Here is a 23,732-nt window from a genome sequence, read left to right as displayed (position 1 = left end):
AAACACAGCCGCAACACACCTCCATCAGTTGCTAGTATAACCCTCACAACAGTTGTATCCCATATTTGGGTCAGCCCGATTCAGTGCTTCTACTTCTTAAGTAGATAATACTCAGGGCCGGATTTAGGTTTGACGAGGCCCTAAGCTACTGAAGGTAATGGGGCCCTTTATATGTCCAGCTGTCCTTTGTCAACAACAAATTGTCACTGTTTTTTTGTGTTGAATATATGCTATATGGTCATTTATGGACCTAATAGGTATCTAAAGCCATTTTATTTGTTTTTTATCTTATATTTTGGAAATGTAAATCCAGTTTTTTTTCCTTTAAATTTTTCTGGGGCCCCCAAAAGAGTGGGGCCCTAAGCTATAGCTTGTTTAGCTTATATGTAAATCCGGCACTTATTAATAGCTTATCTGTACTTTGACTGAAGATTTTCCATTGTGGGTTTTTGTTTGTTTGTTTGCATTCCTTGTTTTCTTCTTTATATTAACACTGCTGTTGTGTGGTGATTAAGAAAATGGTAGGTTCCATGGAGATGCCATTCCCACCAACCCCCACACCTTTGCCACAGTCCGGGAGCAAGCACATGTCCCAAGGTTCCTTGTTAATACATACTTGCCCACAAGCTATTCAAAAAGGTCAAGGGGCATGGCCTACCTTGACTAGACAACTCTTCCCTGTGCCAATGCTATTGTTACACAGATACGGTATTTCAACTAGGAGAATTAACTGTCCAATGCGGTACTTTCTGTTTGAGATCAAGCTTCGTGCTCCTGTACATCCTAGCAGAGAGATCAGCACGTGCTCTTTGTCAATCGTAAAAATGCCCTTGTAGTTGCTGTTAAAAGTTTCTATCAAATAAGGGAGAGTGCAGTGTAAGGTTGGCAAACAACCACCAGATGGTGCTGTGTTCAAAATTTGCTACCTAGAGACTATTACAGCTAGTGGAAATGCTATACTGTACGTATCTTTATTAATGATGCAGTTAATTCTGGAAAGTTTTTTTGTGCTACATAAATGTGTTGCCTACTTGAGTTTCAGTTTCTTCCAGTATGATGATCTGGAGTAACGGCTGAGCTGCTTCCTAATAAGAGTTATTCTGCATCCCTCTAAATATAAGACAGCACATTAAAACTGTCTTGCGTTGAGTTTACCTCTGTGCATTCTCTGACCTTATAAATATGGCTCAGATGTCACCTACAATAATATAGTTTTAATAAGGTTGCTGCAAAAGCAAAGAATAATTATGCTCCTGCATAATGAGGAGTTGGGATAATTGGCATACAAGTGAATTATTAATTGGTGTTTAGAGAAATTGTGCCCCTGTGAGGGCAAAAATAGAGGCACATGTCCCTTACAGAGTCTCAAAGTTACATTTAATAGCCTGGTAAACAATGGCTGACCATTGTATACTCATCTGTTGGTTTAGCAGTTGATAGTGCACTGGAGTAAACAGAGGTAAGACTTGATGTGAAATACTTCCATAAAAACAACCTTAGACAAACAGACATTACTTGTGGAAGTAAGTGTTGTCTGTTAGACACCTGGTGTAATGGAATTCCACAGAGCCCCTTCTAGACAGATGTATTTAACAAATTTAGAAACTGCTTTATGATCTAAAATAAATGAATACATTATAAAAACAAATAAAACAATTTCTACAAACTAAATTCTACATTCCTGCAATCTTTAAAAACTTATATACGTAATTTTATTTGTAGGCCGCCTTTCCATAGTTTAAACCATACTCAAGGTGACTTTTTGTTGTTGTTTAGTTGTTTAGTCATGTCCGACTCTTCCTGACCCCATGGACCAGAGCACACCAGACACTCCTGTCTTCCATAACTACAACATAACAAAAAAACAGTCGAACATTAAATAAAACATTTTAAAAAATACAAAACCAAACTCAACAATTTCCACGCAAGTCACAAGAAAATCTAAAATAAAGATATAAGACATCAATGACAACACCCCTCTCCCCAGAAAATACTTTAACCCAAAATCTGTTCAGCAGTTTAAGGTTTTGTAGCTGTAGTCCAGCCTCCTACCCCCCCAAGCCAGGTCAAAAAGGCCTGCAAGGCAGGGAGCAGCTCTTCCAGGACACACAGCCAAGATGGTTTCTGGCCTCTTTAGCAGCCTCAGTTTCAGCAGCTATATGATTGATATTCCTTATTAAACCAAAATTTCTTCTGTAGGTGCCAAAATATGCTGCTGGCAGCTTTCTAATTTGGGTAAATGTACAGTTTGGGCTCCTTCAAAGAATCATGGGAACTGTAGCCAACCCCTCACAGACCTTTAGCTCCTAGCACCCTTAAAACCATAGCCCCATCCCCCAAAAAACCTACATTTTTGGTGTGCTCTTAATTGTAAGGTATGTCAAGCTTAGGCTTATCTAGTTTAAGGTGCAACCTGAAACCTGCCTAGGTTTGCTGTGGGACAAAGAAACGCATAGTGGCTGGTTCCACATTGTTGAAAATAGAAAATCCAGCAGCAGCTGCCTCTAGCCTTAAATGAAACACAAACGTTCCTTGTTAGGTAAGGAACAGAAGACAGGACTACTGAATCTACCACCCATGACTCACTCAGGGGAGTTCTGCACAAACAGCTTTCCCAGAGCTCAGTTAAGAGGCACAATGAAGTCCAGGTCAGCTTGACCAGAGTGGCAGAGGAAGGCAGTGAAAGAACTGTCTGTTCTTAACCAGGTGATCAAAATCTTCTTCCTTTGCTCTGTTGCTTTTTCAACAGCAAAAGAATGGACTCCTTATGTTCTTACATGTAATTTGCTTTCTGTTGAAGTTAATGGCCAAAACCTTCATTGATTTTTTAATGCTGTGGGTTTGCTCTCCCGAAGCTGACATTTCTTCCAGGCTGCCCTGATAGCAGTGGGCAAATGTAGTTTCATTTTCTTATTACCATATTGCTACTCTCCTGGGCTCATCAACGCCCTCTTATAAACGGCCCTTTTAATTCTGAAAGGGCTTTGTAATCTTTTATTGAGGCCATCTTCCCACTGGTTCTAGGAAGCAGGCAGGTGGTCGGCGAGAAGTTGAAAGGGAGGGTAAAGACAGAGGCAGCAAAGGAGATTATTATTTTAACAGACTATATGTGGAATTTAAACATAACAAAATAACATGTCGAATGAACAAAGAACACAGGAAGTAAGTTAATTCCAACACATAGTGAAACACAAGCAATTGAATATGCCCTGGCCAATGCAATATTTAAAAAGGGGTCCCAAAGCAACATTCTTGTACTGAATCTTGTACCTTTTAAGTGCTTGTCCACAGCTGGAGCAAATCTGGATTTGCACTAGTCTTTCTCCCCATTAATCCAAGAGTGTCCACATGATGTCATCCCTATTCCAGTGTTGTCCTGGACCTTTCCCCGCTTTACATGAAGGGTTTCCAATCCTTTGAAAGTCTGAAATCGCCAGGATTGAAAAATCCCGTGTTTTAAAGAGGTGGCAAGCCAATGTGACTACACATTTTCTTCCATTATCAAAGTTTTCCTGTTCTCAAACTGTTTTTAAGTGCATGCAATGAATTGTGCTAATGTTGCTCACGCCACGTCTTAAAGTGGCAAGTTGTTTCAGCGGTGTTGTCAGTGTGTTAATCTGGCCTTTGTTTAATTTGGAAGGAGGCTGCTTGGCGTTTTGTCGTACCTTGGAAGTCGAACGGAATCCTTTCCGGAAGTGCGTTCGAATTTCCAAAATGTTCGGAAACCAAAGCACAGCTTCTGTTTGGCTGCAGGAAGCTCCTGCAACCAATTGGAAGCTGCAGAAGCCCCACCGGATGTTTGGCTTCCAAAAATAGTTCACAAACTGGAACACTCACTTCCAGGTTTGCCGCATTCGGGAGCCAAAATGTTCGAGAACTAAGCTGTTAGAAAACAAATGTATGGCTGTATTTTATCTGCAAATATACATGTTAAGCACAGGTGAAGGCACAGCTTAAACACTCTAACCAGCTGCCCAAAGGCACCGTTTCTACATCACATCTCCAGGAGAGAGAACATTTATTTATATGACAAAAATTATGCTGTGTATCACTTCATCAGCAAAACCTCTAAGCGGTTTACCTAAAATATATACATTAAAATCAAGCTTTTTAGTGGCTATTGAAATCAATGCAGCGAAGGTAGGAGTGGCCTCAATGCCTGAGGAGAAATGGGAAGATGCTGTCATCCACCACTTGTCACCCCCCACTGAAGCCTTGCTTACTGGGATTGCACAGTTGCAGCTTCCGGGTTTCTGGCAAGATTTTGCTGGGCTCTCGCTGGAACCTGGAACCTGCTGCTTCTCCTCCTCACTTCTCTGGTGGTGGTGACCCTTGGATTCTGCTGCCTGAGGCAGCTGCCGGCCCTGAGGGAAGGCGTCTGCTGAATCTCAATGGGCAGGGAGTTCCAAAGTTCGAGTGCTGCCACACCGAAGGATGAATTCCTTGTGAGAAAGAAGCGGTCAAATGGGCATATATGGGCTAAGATGATCCCTCAAGTAAGCTGGTCCCAGGCTTTTAAAGGCTTTATATCCCAATAGCAACACATTGAATTTGGCCTGGTAACAGACTGAACAGCTACTAATATTCTTTGACATGCAACTGACCACTCTCTGTGTGAAAAATGAAGTGGCCGAGTTGGTGTGCATGGGCTTCTCACACGTGTTTGGTAACAATGGGGCTTAAGGTATGAAAGAGAAGTCGCAACACAGAAGGAGAGGGGCTTGCATCAGAAGCAGCTTTTCCACAGAGTACAGCCATTTTTGTTGAGGAGGCTGGTGCAGTTGTGAAGACATGAATCTCCATGAGAACGGTGGTCTATTTTGGGAAGCTTCCTATATCTTGAAAACAGAAGACAAGATTGTGGCATAGTTGCAGTTAGCTTTTCTGTGCAAGAATTTAAGTATCAGATGAGTTGAAAATCTTGCCCCCCCCCCTGCAACTACACTTCACCCTACAGAATATACATTTTCTGCCATTGCCCCTTTCCCCTGCCATAAGAGAAGTGTCATTTATTAGTTGCTTCAGACATCTTGGGAGAACATTAGCTTTTTGCTCGGGCTTTTCCTGACCCATAAGATTGGACTTTGCTATTTCTGAATTCTTCATTTTGTAAAAAAATCTGTTCTTGTTTTTATAATGCTGTTGTCTTATGTTTTTAATAGGCTGCAGAGGGATTTTTAAACAAAAATATTAAGCAGCTTAGAAATGCTTGTAAGTACATATATAATATATATCTTTGATCCTTTATGGGGGCTAAGCTGGGTCAGGACAATGGCAAAGGAGGGTGGGACTTTTCTCCTGCTATAGTTTACAATGTCTGTTTGGCCTCATACCTGCCACCCTGAGGTGTGGCAGAGGATGTTTTCCTCTCACAAGTCTTGAAGTAAGATGAAGCTGCCACTCCTGTGTGTAAGGGCTGCCATATACACAGCTCAGGCTTTCAAATGGCATCTGGGAAAACTTTCTCTGAATTGGCAAAATGTCCCAACCCCCCCCTCCCCTCATATGTCAAACGGCCACCATCTTGTCCTTTACCTCAGTCTTGGTCAGGCCCTCATGCTCAGATGTAGCCGCACTACTTCCAGACAAAAATATTCAGGACAACAAGAGCCACGAAAGGATTTCTCCTCAGGGAAGGCCATGATAAAAATGTTGGTCATCATGGCTCCCTATGAGCTATTCATCAGCGTGGGGAAAATCTTGACAGAGGTATTTACTGCTTGGCTTATTGTTTTGTATTAAGGTTTTCTACTTAGCCCCAGGAATAGAGATTCAGCTGAAAGTGAAGCCTATTAAGGTCTTTAAGTAAGACGCGGCACCCTAATGCAGCTCTGCTTTCTTTTGCCTGCAGCTGAAATAAGCTTTTAAGGAGGTAATGCCTTGAACAAAGAATAATATGAAATAGGTTATTAGATTCCCTTCCCTCTTCCACCCCACCCTGCTTCCAGAGGAGAAGCTCTTCTCTACAAAATGCAGTTCAACTCCTGAGCTATGGCTCCGCATACATTGCTGTTCTTGCTGATGCAAAACCTGGGTGTGAATGCTAAAATGTGGACTTTTCTTTAGTGCATGCTTTGGAACTGTTTCAGGTGAGGTCGTTCTAGAATGGAATTGATTTAAAAACAAGACTGTTTCTATTGCTATTAATTTATTATGTAAAGTAGTACTGACATTCCCCACCCACCTGCCCACAATCCATGCCCAAATTGCATTATTACAGGTGTAAGATTACAGATAAAGGCCATCTATATCAGGAATGGTGAATTGCTTGGGTCTCTTTTAATTGCATCTGTAGTGGAAGACTTCTATGAGGAGGTTGGCTTCTTAACTCTTTCATTTCCTGTGATCCCCATCCCCCCAGCTGCTAATAAAACCAGCCTTCCAAGCTGCATTTGCCTTTCTTACAAACCAAATGAATCTTGGGTCATGCATGAGAGAGGCTACTTGAATTTCCTGGAAGCTTTCTGTAATAGATGTGATATATAAAAACACATTTTGAATCTGCATTGCACGTGGGTTTCCTTTTCCTTTTCCTTTCCATTCTTGTGGTTGTAGTTGTTCAATTTAATAAGAAGCCTTGGGGGGAAATGTTACATTTTGCTTTCCCCATTTCCCAGTGGCTTTGCGTCTGCTTGAATGAGACCCAGTAACTTAACAAATAAATAAACCCAGTGGCCAAGTAACACTTTGCTCAGTTGCTAAGCAGCAGATAGATTATTTAAAGAAATGGCCATCCACCACTCTGCCCATGCAATCCATAAAGGAATTCCAGGTCTCTTTTATCTCCATGTCCGCTGCCTGTCCTGTTCGACACAGGCCCATCCATATTTGTGGTGCTGAAGGATAGCAGGTTAGCTGCATTGCTGAAGGGATTTTACAGTTCTTAGATCTCTATCTGTAACAGCGTTGGCAGACAGCTGCATAGCTACCTCCTTGGTTGTTCACGTTGCCAGGCTTGTGTGTGTGATATCATGCCCTCTAACAATCTACTGATTAAAATTGGGATGGGTGTCTTTCAGTGTTGTGCACCCATGCAAGCCAGCTGGGGCTTCCTCGCCCCAGCCCCCTGTCTCCGTTACTGGCAGCAGTTCCCTCAGTGAGCATCACACTGGCACCTCCAGCTCCTCCTCCTTTTCACCGTTGTCACCCTTGCCAGCTTCTCCTCCTCCTCTGGCAGGGATGGAGGAAGGAAGAATGGCCTCTGGGTTTGGCTTATACCACCCGCATCTCCCCCTCCTCTCCTCCCCAGGCTTTGGCTTGGGTGCCTTCTTTCATATGTGCACACATGTCTTTTGGGGCCGAGCTCTCGTGTGAGCGAACTGACTTGCGTGAGAGCTCGGCACTGAAAACGGGACATCCAATCAGAAGTCGGGATAGCTTCTGTAATTCCAGGATGTCCCGGTCAAATCAGATACGTTGATGTGTGTGTGATATTTTCTTTGGCCTGCCAAGATGCTTAGACTAAGACTTTATGTAGTATGATGTTGTGTGAAGCCTATATGCAACAGTGTGAGAGAGAGACGGAGAGCAATGTATGTTCCCCCCCCCCCGGTTCCTTCAAACCAGGAGTCACCAGTCCTTTGCCAAAACATCTGGAGGGCTGAGTTTGCCTATGCCTGGTGTAGTGTCACCACTTGTGCCCTCTAGACCTGATGAAGCTGCTAAAATTGCATGGGGGAATGGCCAAGTTTTGGTCCCACCAACCCCTGCAATCCTTGATAACACTCGATTGGGAGCCGCCCAGAGTGGCTGGGGAAACTCAGCCAGATGGGTGGGGTATAAATGATAAATTATTATTATAATATTATTATTGCAGTCCTTGCAAGCATGCGGTGACACTTTTTTGCATATAGCACCGAACAAAATTGAAAAGGGTCTTATTTTGTTCCAGAAGGAGTCTCTGCTGTCACAGTTGCTTCTCTGATGAGAGAAAAGTTGTGTGCCCTCCATTTCTTTTGGTTCTTTCCCTAGCCTCCTCCCTTTGGAAAGAAACAGTGGTCCCTTAAACATTGCGATTTTATTAATACGCAGTACTTAGCAGAGCGTAAGTCCTATGCTTGCTCTTATGAGTGCACACGCAATTAAACCATACCTCCTTAGTTGTGAAAAGAAACATGGAACTCTTCTCTCAATGCTCTCTGAATCCTTAAAACAACAACAACAACAACAACAACAACACATATACAAACCAAGTTCCCCATCCCTACAACATTTCAAGTGCCATTTCTATGCTAGAGAAGGGGCAGAAATGTTTTTATGCAATGTACAGTGGATTGAGCTATTGGATAAATGTTTGGAAAAGGACATGCACAAAACTGTGGCGGTGACGGCAGCAGTGGGTGGGTGGGGGCACCAGAATCATGTTCAGGTGCTGGGGAACTCATTTCATGAAAAATATGGTTGCGTATATGAAGCCTGAAAGTAAAATTTCAGCATGGGAAGATCTGGATCTTTTGGATACAGATTCTGATGAATGAGTTGGCTTGCTCACAGACACTGTCACAGGAACCCAAGTAAGAATAAAATGGAAGTGATTATTGAAACATAAGCATGCAAAAATACGAAAGTATGTACAGTTATACCTTAAGTTGAATGCGCTTCGGGTTGAGCGTGTTTGAGTTACGCTCTGCGGCAACCCGGAAGTAACAGAGCACGTTACTTCTGGGTTTCGCTGCTCGTGCATGCGCTCAAAATGTCTTCACGCACATGCGCGGTAGTGGCAAAACGTGACCTGCGCACGTGCAGACGCGTCATCACATCTTGCGTTCCATTTGGGATGTGAACGGGGCTCCGGAACGGATCCCGTTCGCATCCTGAGGTACCACTGTATAGAATACAAAATGCACGTTATCCAAGCTGTGGCAACTGTAGTTTTTGTCTTTTTGTTACTCGTATTTGGGCACTCATATTTCTGTTTTTTTAAAATCACATACAGGGCTTTTTTCAGCTAGAACTCACTGGGACTCATTTCTGGCCCCTCTCAGGTGGGCACCATTGCCAATCTAAAAGAATGAGGGAAGTGTTCATGGTGAGTTCCTGCACCTTTTTCCCCTAGAAAAATAGCACTGATCACATACCTTGCTATGAACATGAAGACTACAGAGCTTGACTCCTTGTGTGTAGCTGTTAAATTTCATTGTGGAACAGCAGACTCCGACTGTTTGAAAGCACTCTGAAAAGATGCTAGCATGTTGAGAAAGAGGGAAGTGTATTTGTGTGGGTGGGTGTGAGACGGTAGATGATCTTATGTTGTATATCTACACAGACAATCTGGTGACACGGGAAAAGGAACGCTACCCTGCTAGCATTCTGACAACATATCCAACAATAACCAATCAGCTTCACACATTCACAGCTATCTAATCTAACAAGCAGCATGGCCTATGGCTTCAAGGATTTTGGTGGGTGGCATGGTTTGTTAACAGATATCTGTGCATATTATCATCGCTACATTAGATAGATGTTTACATTTTGCTGGGATACATTGAAAGAGAACTTGAAGGTGCTAGCTTATCAGTAGGATGTGATTTCTCCCCTTAATATGAACGGCAGTTCCTGTTGTATCTTGCTGCTCATGCCCTTTCGATTCTAATTTATTCTGTGGGTTCTTCTGCTCAATTGATTGAAGTGTGCCTCAAAGGCTTTCACATGGTACCTCACCCAACCCCCATTTTCGGTGGCATCAAGACATAGGCTACATTCACTCTATACATTTAAAGCACTATGAAACCATTTTAAACAGCCATGACTTTCCACCAATAATTCTGGGAACTGTGCTGAAGGTTATTATTCTCCTCACAGAGCTACAATTCCCAGAGTTTCAAGTGGCATGAGGGTACTTTAAATGTCTGGTGTGATGTGAACAGAAGCAGACTTTGATCTTTTGTAATATTGTGCCCTGTGTGAGGTCAAAATTGGGCACCCCTGAATGGATCTTCTCAGTTATGGATCTTCTCAGTTTTGCACACCCTCAGCTCAGCACCTTGTGTGGCAGAACCGTCCACACCAACCTAAATCTGTTGCTGGTGTGAAGATGGCCTAAGTTGGGCATTTGCAGTGGAGTTCAGAGAACAATGCAGCTATGGAATGGAAAGAACTGCTTGCTGCTTATAACTTATGTTCAACTTTTGCTTCCAAGTCATGAGAAGTACCAGTCTATTCTGCTCTATTCTGAACTTCAGCTGAATTCTCTGTCCTGTTCTGGGCAGTACATTCCTGAGAATCTTCTTTTGGTTGCTGTAAATGGATTTGGATCTGAATCTCAAGAGCTTTTCTAATAGCCCCAAAGTATTAGATCTGAAGTATTTTAGTCTGTGTGGAAATCAATAAAACATATTTATTACAGTTTAAATGTTAAGTTTGAGCAAATTCAAAGCTTTCCTTGGACATTTATTTTTATTGGACTGCTAGTAAACATTTTAAGACATGACAGTGGTCTAAAACCAAAGAATGGGGAGAATGTAGGAATAAGCCATCCATTTTATATTATATTTAATATACTACCATAAATATAGCAGTATATTTATACTATTTAAATATACAATTGTAGCTTCCTCCTTTGGCAAAGGCAGTGGTTTTTGCTTTGATTTTTTAAAAAGATCTTGATTAATTATATATGTGCAGACTTTTCCAACACCAGATGTCAGTAGTGTCTCAGTTATTTCTTCTGTTCCATGTACCTTTGGTAATGCTTACTACTCATATATAAGAAGCATATTATCCTTCACAAATGTTTTTCTTTTACTTTTTTTGTATGGATAGTGGATTTTGTGTGGTTGTCCTTTACTTTTTATTCGTTGTTTATTAGGGTTCCCCCACCACCACACTAACAGCACAAAGAGCAACCAATAAAAAGGAGGAAAAACATACTGGGTAAAGCACGCCAATTCACAGCACCATTAGGAAAATCAGACACCTGTAATCAAAGCCTATAAATATAAATATATCCTTAAGTTAATTTAAAAAGTGGTACTGGGAGAGAAGGGGCCAGAAAGGGAAGGGAAGAGTCGGAGATAGGATCCAGCAAAAGTCCACAGGGCACAAACAGCTGTGAGCAGGATTTCCAGATATTGGAGTATTAAGTCTCTTTACACAGCTGAGCAAAAGCTGCTCTTTCATATACCACAAGGGAATAAAGGTTCTCTGACTGGTGAACAATACGGTGAACTGTTAGATCTTTCCAGCAATGTGAGACGAATCTCTTGGCCACCAATAAAGCATGCAGTCCCCCCCCCCCATCAAATTACAGGGCATCAAGATATGATGAAAACAACATGAACATCTGAGTATTTTAGAGATATCCTAGGACCAAGTTAATATGCATATGGACTTCTACCCAAAACAGTGCCACTATGGGGCAAGGTTTGATCATATGTTTCAGGGCTGCTCCTGTCTCACCACATCACCAACACACATCTATAGACCTAAGATGCTTGGGACAGAGGTGACAATATACTTCCCAAAAAACTTTCCCTTGGAAAAAAATGCCATCTGAGGTCCAGGGAGCAAAACTGTAAAGCATTCAATATTCATTGCCATTTTCTCAAATATATGGGATTTTCAAGCTCTCCTCTCAACCCTTTGGGTGTTCATGAGCTCTGGTTGCTGAATGGAGGAACTTTTTATGCATGAACTGCATGGAATCTACTCTTAATAGTTAGCATACCCACTGTCTAGGTGCTACTAAAAACCCTCAAATCTAGCTCCCTTCTGCCACACCAAACATGTGAGCAATAATTACCTGAGAGATAAATTAATCTGGTCTTCCTGATGCGATGAAACAAGATATTATCAGTGATCATCTGCAGAAACATGTAGTTTGGCACAGTGGCGTAGCGTGGGGGGTGCAAGGGGTGCCGGCCGCACCGGGCGCAACATCTGGGGGGGCGCACTCGCCACCTCCAGAGTCGCCGAAGAGCCTCGGGGCTCAGCTCCTTTGGGAGGAGGGGTCGGGCTGGGTGACCAGGGGGAGCAGCAGGCGCCAGCAAGGAGGTCCGGAGCCGGAGCCTGGCCAGGATCGGGCGCGGGATGGGGCGCAAGAGGGAGGGGAGAGTCGAGCCTGTCCGCCCGCGAGGACTGCTGCGAAGAGGCGGGAGGGAGAGGAGGCCCCTTGGGAGGAGCGGGCAGGTGCTGGGGCGGCAGTGCCGGGCGGGGGCCATGGGGTGGGCGCCCCCCTGCGCGGGCATCGCCTCGCCGCCGCCGCGGGCTTGGCTGGGCGACCGGCCGAGGGGAAGCGCCAAACAAGGCCAGGATCCAGGCCCGCCCCGCTCTCCTTATTTGGCGCCCATTTCCGGCTCCCGGGTGGCCTCCTCCCACCCGCTCTCGCTACCAGTGGAAAGAGAGACGGAGGTGCAGCGGAACCCGCAGCCTTTGCAGGCGCTGCCGGCCGGGGGAGGGGAGCGCGGAGGAGCCCCGCGGGGCTTGGGCCCGGCCAGCCGAGGGATCTTGTGGCGAGGAAGGTGCCCAGTCTGCGCCCTCCTTCCCCACAGAGCTGCAGAGGGAAATCAAGGTTCTCCTGCTAGTTTCTCTTCTTCTCTCCCCCCCCACTGCGTTACAACCGTGCCCCCCCCTCTCGGTGCACATAGCACGATTGCAATCTCTCTCTCACCCCCCCCCCCAAGTTAAACTAATGGAGCAAGCCAGCGCCAAAGATTTGTAGAACTGTGAATACCCGGCCCAGGCAGCAGCAAGAAGCTGGCAGCGGCGGCAGGTTAGGGGTTAGGGGTGCAAATTACTTGCCTTGCCCCGGGTTATGGGGCGCAAATTACTTGCCTTGCCCCGGGTGCTGACAACCCACGCTACGCCGCTGGTTTGGCAGCTGTGTATGGCAAAACTAAAAATAGCTGGAGGTATTCTAAGGGGAGGGGAGTAATATATCTAAATCATGTTTGACCCACATTTCTTTCCCACTTTATTGAGTTTAAACTGGAACAGCTGTCAATCAAATGAATCAATAAAATGCCCTTTATTACACCATAGGAATTCATATGTGGGGGAAGGAAGTGGTAAATAAATTGTTGCTGACATTTAGGATTCCCATATTTCCCAGGTGATCTCAGCTTAGTACGCTTTTGAAACACCATGGAATAGACAGGAAATATTTTTTGTTTGGATTCTGAGTAATGAAGGAGATGTTTTGCAAGTGGGGATGGGCAAATCTGCCAGTTTTGGTTTAAGTTTCACATTTTCCCACTCTTAAGTTTAATTCTGCAGATTTCTATATTGGTTTGTGAATTAAAACAACTACGGAATGTCTCCTAATATGCATAATTTTGTTTGTTACTTTCAGTTATATATGCATTTAATTTCAAAACCTACCCTAGTATAGACTTTCTCATACACATTTCTTGACTGGAGAACTGCATTGGAGAAGTGTGAATTTTGAAGGACAGCTGTATTTTGGTTCACATAGTGTTTCAAAGTGTGTCAACTGTTTTCTTGCTCTATAGTTCAGGTGTTTCTAGAGCAGGCATGGCCAAACTTGGCCCTCCAGCTGTTTTGGGACTACAATTCCCACCATCCCTAGCTAACAGTTCCAGTGGTCAGGGATGATGGGACTTATAGTCCCCAAACAGCTGAAGGGCCAAGTTTGGCCATGCCTGTTCTAGAGAGTGGGAAAGTGAAAAGGCATCTCTGCATAATGCAGAGATTTGTTGTTTTCAACCCTACAGCACACATCCTCTCTCTACCCCAATGTAATTTGCTGTGCAAATGTAATTTGCTATAAGATATTAAATGTTTTTGGAGGGACATGGGTGGCGCTGTGGGTTAAACCACAGAGCCTAGGGCTTGCTGATCAGAAGGTTGGCGGTTCGAATCCCCACGACAGGGTGAGCTCCCGTTGCTTAGTCCCTGCTCCTGCCAACCTAACAGTTCAAAAGCCTGTCAAAGTGCAAGCAGATAAATAGGTACTGCTCCGGCGCGAAGGTAAACGGTGTTTCCGTGTGCTGCTCTGGTTCACCAGAAGCAGCTTAGTCATGCTGGCCACATGACCTGGAAGTTGTACGCTGGCTCCCTCGGCCAATAAAGCAAGATGAGCAACGCAACCCCAGAGTCGTCCACGTCTGGACCTAATGGTCAGGGGTCCCTTTCCCTTTATTAAAGGTTTTAACAAGTCCATTTTGTTCTCCTCTGTCTTTCATTTTCTGTGATCTCTAGCAACTGGTATCCAGAGGCATAGGACCTCTGATGGTGGAGAAAATAGCCATTGTGGCTAGTTGCCATTGATGTCCTTGTCCTCTATGAATTTGCTTAATCCTCTTTTAAAGCCTTCCATGTTGGTGGTTGCCCCTGCCTCCTGTGGGAGCAAATTCTGTAATTTAACTATGCTCCATTTTCAAGAAGGAAGCAGACTTAGGTGGCAGCTGCAGAGTTGAAGTTCTGCATGAGATCCAGCCCCAGTGGGGCTCTGATTGCATAGGGAGAGAGAATACAGAACCATGGGGATTTGCTTAGGGAGTAGTAATATCATATTTTGGGAATTTAGAATAAAGCTTTGTAGTGAGGGATCAGCCTAAACTACATTCTCACTATAATGATGCCTAACCTGGGGAGCAAAGGGGGGTGAGTCAGGTTGGAAGCTTTACAGAGGAGTAGAGTTTCTTCCTAGCTTTTGCTGAAATCACAGAACTCCCTACAGAAGAAGCTTATAAGGACCACTAGGGGGAGAAGCAGATCAAGGTTCAGGGAAGACTTGGTATGCAAACTGGAAACCAGTGCAGTTCTCCACAGAGTGGTTACTTGTGTTGCCAGTACAGTGGTACCTCGGGTTACATATGCTTCAAGTTACATATGCTTCAGGGTACACACTCTGCTAACCCAAAAATAGTGCTTCAGGTTAAGAACTTTGCTTCAGGATAAGAACAGAAATCGGGCTCCGGCGGCACGGCAGCAGCAGGAGGCCCTATTAGCTAAAGTGGTGCTTCAGGTTAAGAACAGTTTCAGGTTAAGAACAGACCTCCGGAACGAATTAAGTACTTAACCTGAGGTACCACTGTAACTTGCTCTTGTGAACAGTCTGGCTGCTGTGTTGAGCACTAGCTGCATCTTCCAGACAAGATACAAGGGCAGACCCACATAAAGCGCATTGCAGTAGTCAAGTCTTGCTGTTAAGGGGTCTTGAGAATGTTTCCCTGTTTGTTCCGCGGCTTGGCAAGGCAACTTTCCCATCACAAAGCGGGAAGTGCTGAGGCAAGCTGATGCGAACTTTGTGATAGAATCAAGATTCTAATTACTTCTCAGTGGGGAAGCTTGTCATAAATATTCACTTTGCATTTGGGCAAATATTTGTTCTGCTCTAGTTTTGGCTTGGAGATGAAGCTGTTTCAATCTCATAAGCACATTTGACATGTTTACAGTTTCCCTTTCAATGGGACACAGTGGTTCATAGTGGTAGTACTGCTGTTCTTAAATGGCTGGCAGTTTAAGCTAAGTGATGCATCCTGGGGAGGACGGAATGCAGAAACCATTGAGAATAATGAATGTTCCATTTAAGAAAGAGTTGTACTCTAGCAGGCTTGAAGATGCTAAAATCAGGCCCTTATTGAAGTAGCCCTTTCTAGATCCTCATGACTTGAGTAATTATAGGACTCGCCTAACTTTTCCTTCCTAGCCAGGATGATCAAGTGGACCAACATCTTGCTCCTGGATGAAATTGAATATATCTTGATCTCTTTTAATCAGAGTTCTGGCTAGACTCAGGAGGGAGAGAGACTTAGCTGTCCTGATTGAAAACCTTCTCTGGCAGAGTGACAAGAACATGTGTGACCCTGCTGACTCTCCTCAACCACTCAGGTAGCCAGTACCATTGATCATGGCATCCTTCTCTTGCCAGACAGCAGTATTCTGCCACCATTTTCCATGCTTCTTCCAAATTTAATTGGCTGCATTTTAAGCTGGTAAGGTTCTATTAAACTAGGAGGAAGCTTTGTGTATGAACAGCCAAATCTATTTTTCCTGTATTCCTGTGAATACGGTGGCAGTCTCCATTGCTGAATAATTGATTGTAGGGGTTACCAATGTGCTGGATTAGGGTGAATAAATGGAAATCAAATCCAGATAGCAATCCAATTGCTTATGACTAGTGGTCTCTTGATCAGGCAAATAGCAATCAGCTAATTCTGCATGAGGCTAGCCTTCTTCTGGGGGAAAAAAATATGCAAGCTCAGAATTTGAGGGTTTCCTGGGTCTCTGCCTCCTTATGAATTCTCAAGTTGAGGCTATTGACCAGGAGTTCCTGAGCCAATTGTTTCTTAGTGGAGCAAATGACAGCTTCAAGGAAGGTGGGGTAAGTTGGGGAATTGCCCCGAGACAAATGTTAATTTCCCTTCATCACACATTATAGCCTTGAGATATGCAACCCACTTCTTTTGGGATGGAAGAAAAACCATCCTAGCCCACCCCCCAGGACTCCATATAGCATGCAGACTGGCCTTTACAAGTTCACTGCACAGTGCCTGCTACTCTAAGTTTTTAGTCCTTATTTGGGTCACATCCACACTGTGCATTTAAAGCACCCCTTTACCACTTATCCCACAATATTGGTTTTCCCTAGAGGATCCTGGGAGCTGTACTAGTTTGTTAAGGGTTCTGAGATTTCCTAGGAGATCCGTCACAGAGTTGCAAGTTAATTTCCAGCATTCTCAGGGGGAAGCCATGCCTGTTAAAGTGATATAAGAGTACTTTTAATGTATGGTGTGACCTATCTGGACACTCACCCTTTCATGAGATTACAGTGGCAGGAGGGGGTACTGTGGAGCCATGCCTGCTGCCGCTGCCCCCTTGCTGTCCACCCCCAGCACACATGTTTTGGCAAGGAAAGTCTGAAAGAGGCAGCCTTCTGGGTATGTCTAGGCCCTGACATAATTCAGAGCCCTAGGTTGATGATGAAGAGGCAAGAACCATGCGGAGCCAATGGCTAGGGCAGGTCTTTCAAGTGCAGCCCCACTCTCCTGAGGAGAATACTGAGGTCCAGCGCCGAGGGTCTTCTAGCGGTTCCCTCGCTGTGAGAAGCCAAGTTACAGGGAACCAGGCAGAGGGCCTTCTTGGTAGTGGCATCTGCCCTGTGGAACACCCTCCCACCATATGCCAAAGAGAAAACCAACTACCAGACTTTTAGAAGACATCTGAAGGCAGCCCTGTTTAGGGACGCTTTTAATGTTTAACAGACTATTGTATTTTAATTGTTGGAAGCCGCCCAGAGTGGTTGGGGAAACCCAGGCAGATGGGCTGGGTATAAATAATAAATTATTATTATTATTATTATTATTATTATTATTATTATTATTATTATTATTATTATTATTATTATTATCCTCAATGGCCTAAAACTGTTTCCTTTATGACCACATGTTGGTTCTTAAGTTCAGTCATTATTCATTATGGAGAACCCCCCTTCCCTGATAAGATAATTCTGCAACTTCACCATTCTTCCATAACTTGTGGCACGCTTAGGTTGCTGTGCTGTCAGTGTCACTGCAAGTTTATGTACATGGTATTGTCATGTTACATCAGTTGCATCATGTCAGTGAGAGCCACAAAATGGTGCATGATGTAGCCCATGCCTCTCCACATCTGGCCCTTGGGACTTTCCTCCCAGGCCTCCTCAGGCCATCCCCTTCATGGGCCCTGACCCACATTCTCCTCCTGTGCTGAACACCTTCTGGATCTGTAATGATGTCTCTTGCTTGCCTGGATAGTGAATGGAGGGATTGTCTGGAAACATATGATCTTTTCTTCATCTGGTAACAAGTAGCAGAGTCTACAAAGGTCAGAGCAATAGGCCTTGCTCTGCTCACTTTGGCCTCTGGCCCTGTCAGGGCTGGCCCAGGATGTTTTGCTGCTTGAGGCTAAAATGAAAATGCTGCCATGTCTTCTCCTTCTCCATAGCCCTACCTGCTGCCACCTCTTCCTCGTCTCTAGCTCCTCCTGCCACTGCCACCTCTCCTCCTCGGCCTGAGGAAGCAGCAGAGAAGGCAGTCAACAAGTGCAGTTCACTCCTCAGAGTCAAGATCAGCCACTCCTCCCAGCTGTCCAGAGCCTGACGCCTGAGGCAGTGGCATCACAATGTCTCTTGAGTGGGCCGGCCCTGGGCCCCATCCACTGTTTGCATGTGGCTTCTGATAGATTCCTCACAAAGGAAGATTGCCCTTGAGTTGAGAAGCTTTTCCCCATCCCTGGTGTAGCCTGAGATGAAATAAGAGTCAAAGCCTTCTGTGTTTTCCTGGGCAGGTCTACACACCATATTGAATGCAACTTGTCAGCCATGGAATTGAGTCCACCACTTGCTTGACAACTGGCCTGTTTTTGCAGATGTAAGTGGTCGGGGGGGGGGGCTTTTGCAATTCCTCCTTGGCTGCTATGCAGGTTACATTATGCAGACCTGACTGAGGGCTCCCCCCCCCACTCCCTTTCACCTTGCATGTCTTTCACATTATTCCTTGAGCGTTATACACAAATCAGAGGCTGCGGTGATTTAAGAAGTGGCTATTTCGGGAGAGCTGCTCATATAAGCAAGCCTTGGGTAAAGTATGAAATATCTCGCTCTGCATAATCATCTGGAGCAGTCCTTAAGAGTCGGCTTGCTAAGCGTCGTTCACCCCCACCCCACTTGCTAAGGACGGCACATATTATGACTCGCCCCAAAATTAGAGCCGTTTTTTAAAAAAATAATGAGTCCATTGAACGCTCTCTGTGACTGGAAAAAAAAGATTAATTAATTCAAAAGCGAGTGTTCTTCACTCCGGCAAGCAATCGAAGGCTTTCTCCCAAAGAAAAACATCTCACATTTCCTTCAAGTGCCGGAATGATTCATGTTAAGATGAAGCCAAGCACAACCCCCTTAGCAACTGCTTCACTTACCCATTTTAGTACATGAACATGTTCTTCTAGTAGGATTGATGGCTCGTGGTTGACAGAACTTAACCATTCTCATGCAGGCAAAATAAAACGGGCAAATTCGTCTGTTGAGCAGTCAGGGAGGAATTTTAATCTACTCCTAACCTTGGTTTTGAGCCTTTTTTTAAGCAGATCAGATTATCCACCACAGCCGTCAGTGGGAGCTGGGCTTTAGGATCACAGCCTCATGTTAGAAAGAGGCAATTGCTGCTGTTTTTTGTTTTTAAGAGAGTTGAAAATCTTGTGCGAGAGGTTTTGCTTCCTGTGGTGTGGAGTGGTTCTTCTACTGCCCTGTCTGTTTAACCCTTCCAAACAATGTGAAAGACTGCTAAACCTGTTCATCTAAACTGAAAACTGGTGACCCATCTTGAGCAGCAATCAAACTGCCTTCTACTCTGTTCAGCTCTGTATGAGTGAGAGTCAGGACTGGAGTCAGTCCCAAGAGATAATAATGCGAGACCTGGGTCTGAAGTGAGCGATTGACTCATGATACGAGATATCTCTGAGAAGACACAGGGCCCACATCCCTTTACCGCCTTGTACCATTTGTAAGTTCCTCTAATTGGAAATTGATCTATCCTATTTATGTGCCTTTTAGCTGAATGTGATCCATTGCATCAAGATTTGCATTGAAGTGGTGTGCTAGCACGATGCATAATTGCTCTTGACATATTATATTGACTAAACTAAAATCTGGAAGAGTAAGATGAAAAAACATGTTTTAATCAGAAAGATATCGCAGTGGCTGTGAAGTCCTAAAGCCTTTTAATGTATTTTTAAAACCATTTCTCTTGTTCCCTGTTGTAACTTTTCCACCTTAACTTTCTTTCCTTGACCTACTTATTAAAACAAGATAACTGCCTTTGAGCCCACGCAGATTTTTTATTTTTTTTGCCATCAGGTAATTTAATTTTAATAGAGGCTATGAATCAATGTTATTTAATTGTTTCATTGTCAGCTTCCTGTGAGCTATTCATAGGGACTTTCTGCAACATTGTGGAACAATGGTGAACTTTTAACCTAACCTCTAGAAAAGTAACATCCATCCATCTAGGTCTGAGGTCACAACCCCATCTGAAGTTACAAGCTAACTGCGGCTTAACAAAGCATATGGAGAATCGGAGTCCTAATGGTACAAAATGAAATTGCCCTTAAAGCCAGCATGTTTTCTCCTTGAGCAAGATCATGTGAGTGAAGTATAGGGCCGGCCCTACCGTTTCAGCAAGGTGAAATGGCCACTTCGGACAGCAGATTTCAGCATACCATGAAAGGAAGGAAACGGGTGGCATCTTGCCCTCAGGATTGTGGGTGCCCACCACAATAACATGAACGTGCGATGGCACACGTCTGCATGTCACACGCATTATGTGCAGGCGTGTGCGGGTGATGTTCCACATCCACATGGCAATGCTGGTGGTTCCTCTTCCTCATCTCTACAGCCAGCAAGGCACCCTTTTCTGCCTCTGCTTCCATTCCCCGTTTGGAACTGCTCCTCTCTCGCAGGCAGCATCACAGAGGCTGGCTGGCTGCCTCTCTCTCAGAGGCAATGCCGCCCGCTATCTTTGCTCACTGACTTTGTGGGTGCCCAGCCCCCACAATTATATTATTGTGGGTGCCCAAGTACCCACAGCCCCCTGGAGTTGGCTCCTATGGGAGGAAATAATTGATTATTAAGGCTCAAGCTACCTGTGGCACTGACAAAATCTTCTCCAGCAATGTATCAAGCAGGAGTAGATGGGGTTGTTGTTATTTAAGAATAAAAGAAACTCTGCCATGGGTGTCCACTTATATATAAATATATAAACCCATATTTTGAAAACTTTTAATCATATTTTGTGCATTGTCTTGAGATACAGTGGTACCTCGGGTTAAGAACATAATTCATTCCAGAGGTCCGTTCTTAACCTGAAACTGTTCTTAACCTGAGGCACCACTTTAGCTAATGGGGCCTCCTGTTGCCGCCGCCATGCAATTTCTGTTCTCATCCTGAAGCAAAGTTCTTAACCCAAGGTACTATTTCTGGGTTAGCGGAGTCTGTAACCTGAAGCGTCTGTAACCTGAAGCGTTTGTAACCCGAGGTACCACTGTATATATTTGGTTACAGGAAATTATCGATCCCCTTCCAGTTTCCTCTTTTGCCACCATTTTGCCAAGGCCACTCTGTATAATGCATCATTTGTCTTTGAGGTTTGCTTCTAATGCCTTAAGAGTACTGGATCAGCTGTACTCTTAAGATCAGCTATACTCCTAAGACTTTGGCTACCAAAATATATCACTGAGGATGACAGCTCAGAGCACTGTGGGTTTCTATCCCAAAAGAATGAGGTTGAGCACTTTCAATTAATAAAACCAGTGAAAAGTGTTACCTGACATGAAAGTGGATAACAATGGTGCTAAAGACTTATTGAAGCCCCACAAGAGTTTCTGGCACATAGCAGATGCTCCAAATTGAAAGCCTCCTCCAGTCAGGAATAAATCCATGCAGATAGCTTCATAGTGGTAGCAGCCCCATCTCAAAGCCATGTAGCGTGGTCCTTGAAACAGCGTCCCAGCAAGTGTTAATATCCTGCCATTCATTTGTTCATTGATTCTTACTCATAGAACCAGATTTCACAGAATCTGGTTGTACAAGTTGCAATGTATTTAGAAAAGTCTGCCTTATTCCCTCTTTTTCTCCCCCCTTTAACGTGCTTTAAACAAAACACAAAGAAATGCAACAATGAAAATGAAACAATCCTATAATTTCCCCTCTCTACTAATCCCTTGGAAATCTTTTTAATCTTGCTTTCTTAAAAATTGGATTAAGATGGCTACATTTATTTCAGTGCCCCTAATGAATGACAATGGGCAATTATTATTTTATTGTTTTTGTTCCCTTATCTTAAATTCCTGGCAAAAAAGAGCATAAAAAACCCCTCTTTGAACTGCTAGCAACATAATTCAATCCTGTTACAAGCTACAATAAATATAAAATCTACTTATCTGTCCAACATTTCCACTACTATGATAAATTTCAGTAAGGAAATCAGCCGGCTTGTTAACATATGCAGCAGGATGTTGTGACACAAGTTTAATAAAACCACAAACAGGAAGGGATAGTTTGAGCTGGGGTTCAACAAGACTAAGCCCTTCAATCTATTTGTCATTGTCCCGTGCTTTCAATACATAGCCTAACAAAAAGAGAGGGGAAGAACCTCTAATTGTAGCTGTGGGTGCCGCTGTGGGTTAAACCAAAGAGCCTAGGACTTGCTGATCAAAAGGTCGGCGGTTCGAATCCCCACAACGGGGTGAGCTCCCGTTACTTGGTCCCTGCTCCTGCCAACCTAGCAGTTCGAAAGCACGTCAAGTGCAAGTAGATAAATAGGTACCGCTCTGGCGAGAAGGTAAACAGCATTTCTGTGTGCTACTTGGGTTCGCCAGAAGAGACTTAGTCATGTTGGCCACATGACCCAGAAGCTGTACGCCGGCTCCCTTGTCCACTAAAGTGAGATGAGCGCAGCAACCCCAGAGTCATTTGTGACTGGACCTAACAGTCAGGGGTCCTTTTACATTTAACTTACATTCACACTATACATTTAAAGCACTATGATACCATTTTAAACAGCCATGACTTTACCCTTTACATTTACCTTTTACTGTCTAAATCTACATGTGTAAACAATGTTAAACGTGGGTCAACTATCTTTCCTGTTGCCCCCATGAAAATGAAGAGGGCCTATTCAAATATTTTCAGGTGGGAAATTAATGGGGAAATTTCATGGGGGAAATTTGGCCAGGGAAGGCTTCTGACCTTAAGAAAATAAGAACATAAAAAGAACTTGCTGCATCAAGCCAGCGGCCAATTTAGTCCACTATCCTGTTCTCACAGTGGCCAATCAGATGCCCATGGGAAACCTGCAAACAGGGTTCAAGCCAAGAGCTCTCTCTCCTCTTCTGTGGTTTCCAGAAACGGATATAAGGCTATCCCCCAGTGATAGAGTTCAGGCCCTAGGACGCTTCGTGCTTAGCCGTGCATAGTTTCCCCTGACAACATGTTCTCATCGGACAATATGCAGCCAGAGAAGGCAGCAAAGAAAAACCAGTGAGAAGAATGTGTTTTTATAACTCTTTACTTTTGTGATTTCCCACCCTCACTATGCCCTGCAAGTGAACAAAGCTTGACCTACGGAATTGGCAAACATACAGGGAGAGACCATAGCATTTCCCAGGCTCTTGCTGCTAGGAAACACCCGTGTGATGCTGCCTCTTAGGGTAGAAGATTGTGGTACCGTAGACAGGCTGTTAATCTGAACTGGTTCTGAGGTCATCAAAGGGAGACTATGTGTTTGAGCATCTGTTGAAAATCATTTCTTTCAACACTGAGTAACCATGCAGCCAGCCTTTCCCTAAGTCTTGGATTCAGGGAGATTTAGGGGAACCATTTTCAATTTGCACAGTATTACTTGTCAGGGGCTCAGGAGCAGAGGCACAGGAGAGGGAGGAAATGGAGAGCGAGGGGGAGGAATCCGAGGGGAGCGTAAGCGATGACAGTGGTCCGAGGAATTCCCTGAGTCTCTCCAGCGAATCGGAAGATTCACAGAAGGGGGCGCCCATGGCCAGAGCAAGGGGGGTGCCTAGGGGGACACCCCAGGAAGAAGGGACCAGAGGGGACTCAGAGAGCAGCAGTTGGAAATCAGGACCAGCTTCCCCACCAGAGCGCAGTGGGGGGGAGGAGTCCCAGGTATCGGGATCAGGCTGCTCACCACCAGCGAGAGGAGATGAGTCAGGATTGACCACGCCTCCATCGGAGAGCACGGAAACGGTCGAGAGGAAGGTTGGAGGCTGGGCGCGCGCGCGCG

This window comes from Podarcis melisellensis (genome assembly GCF_964234715.1).
Source record: "Podarcis melisellensis genome assembly, chromosome: 5".
NCBI lineage: Eukaryota > Metazoa > Chordata > Lepidosauria > Squamata > Lacertidae > Podarcis > Podarcis melisellensis.
This window is presented reverse-complemented; position numbering follows the sequence as displayed.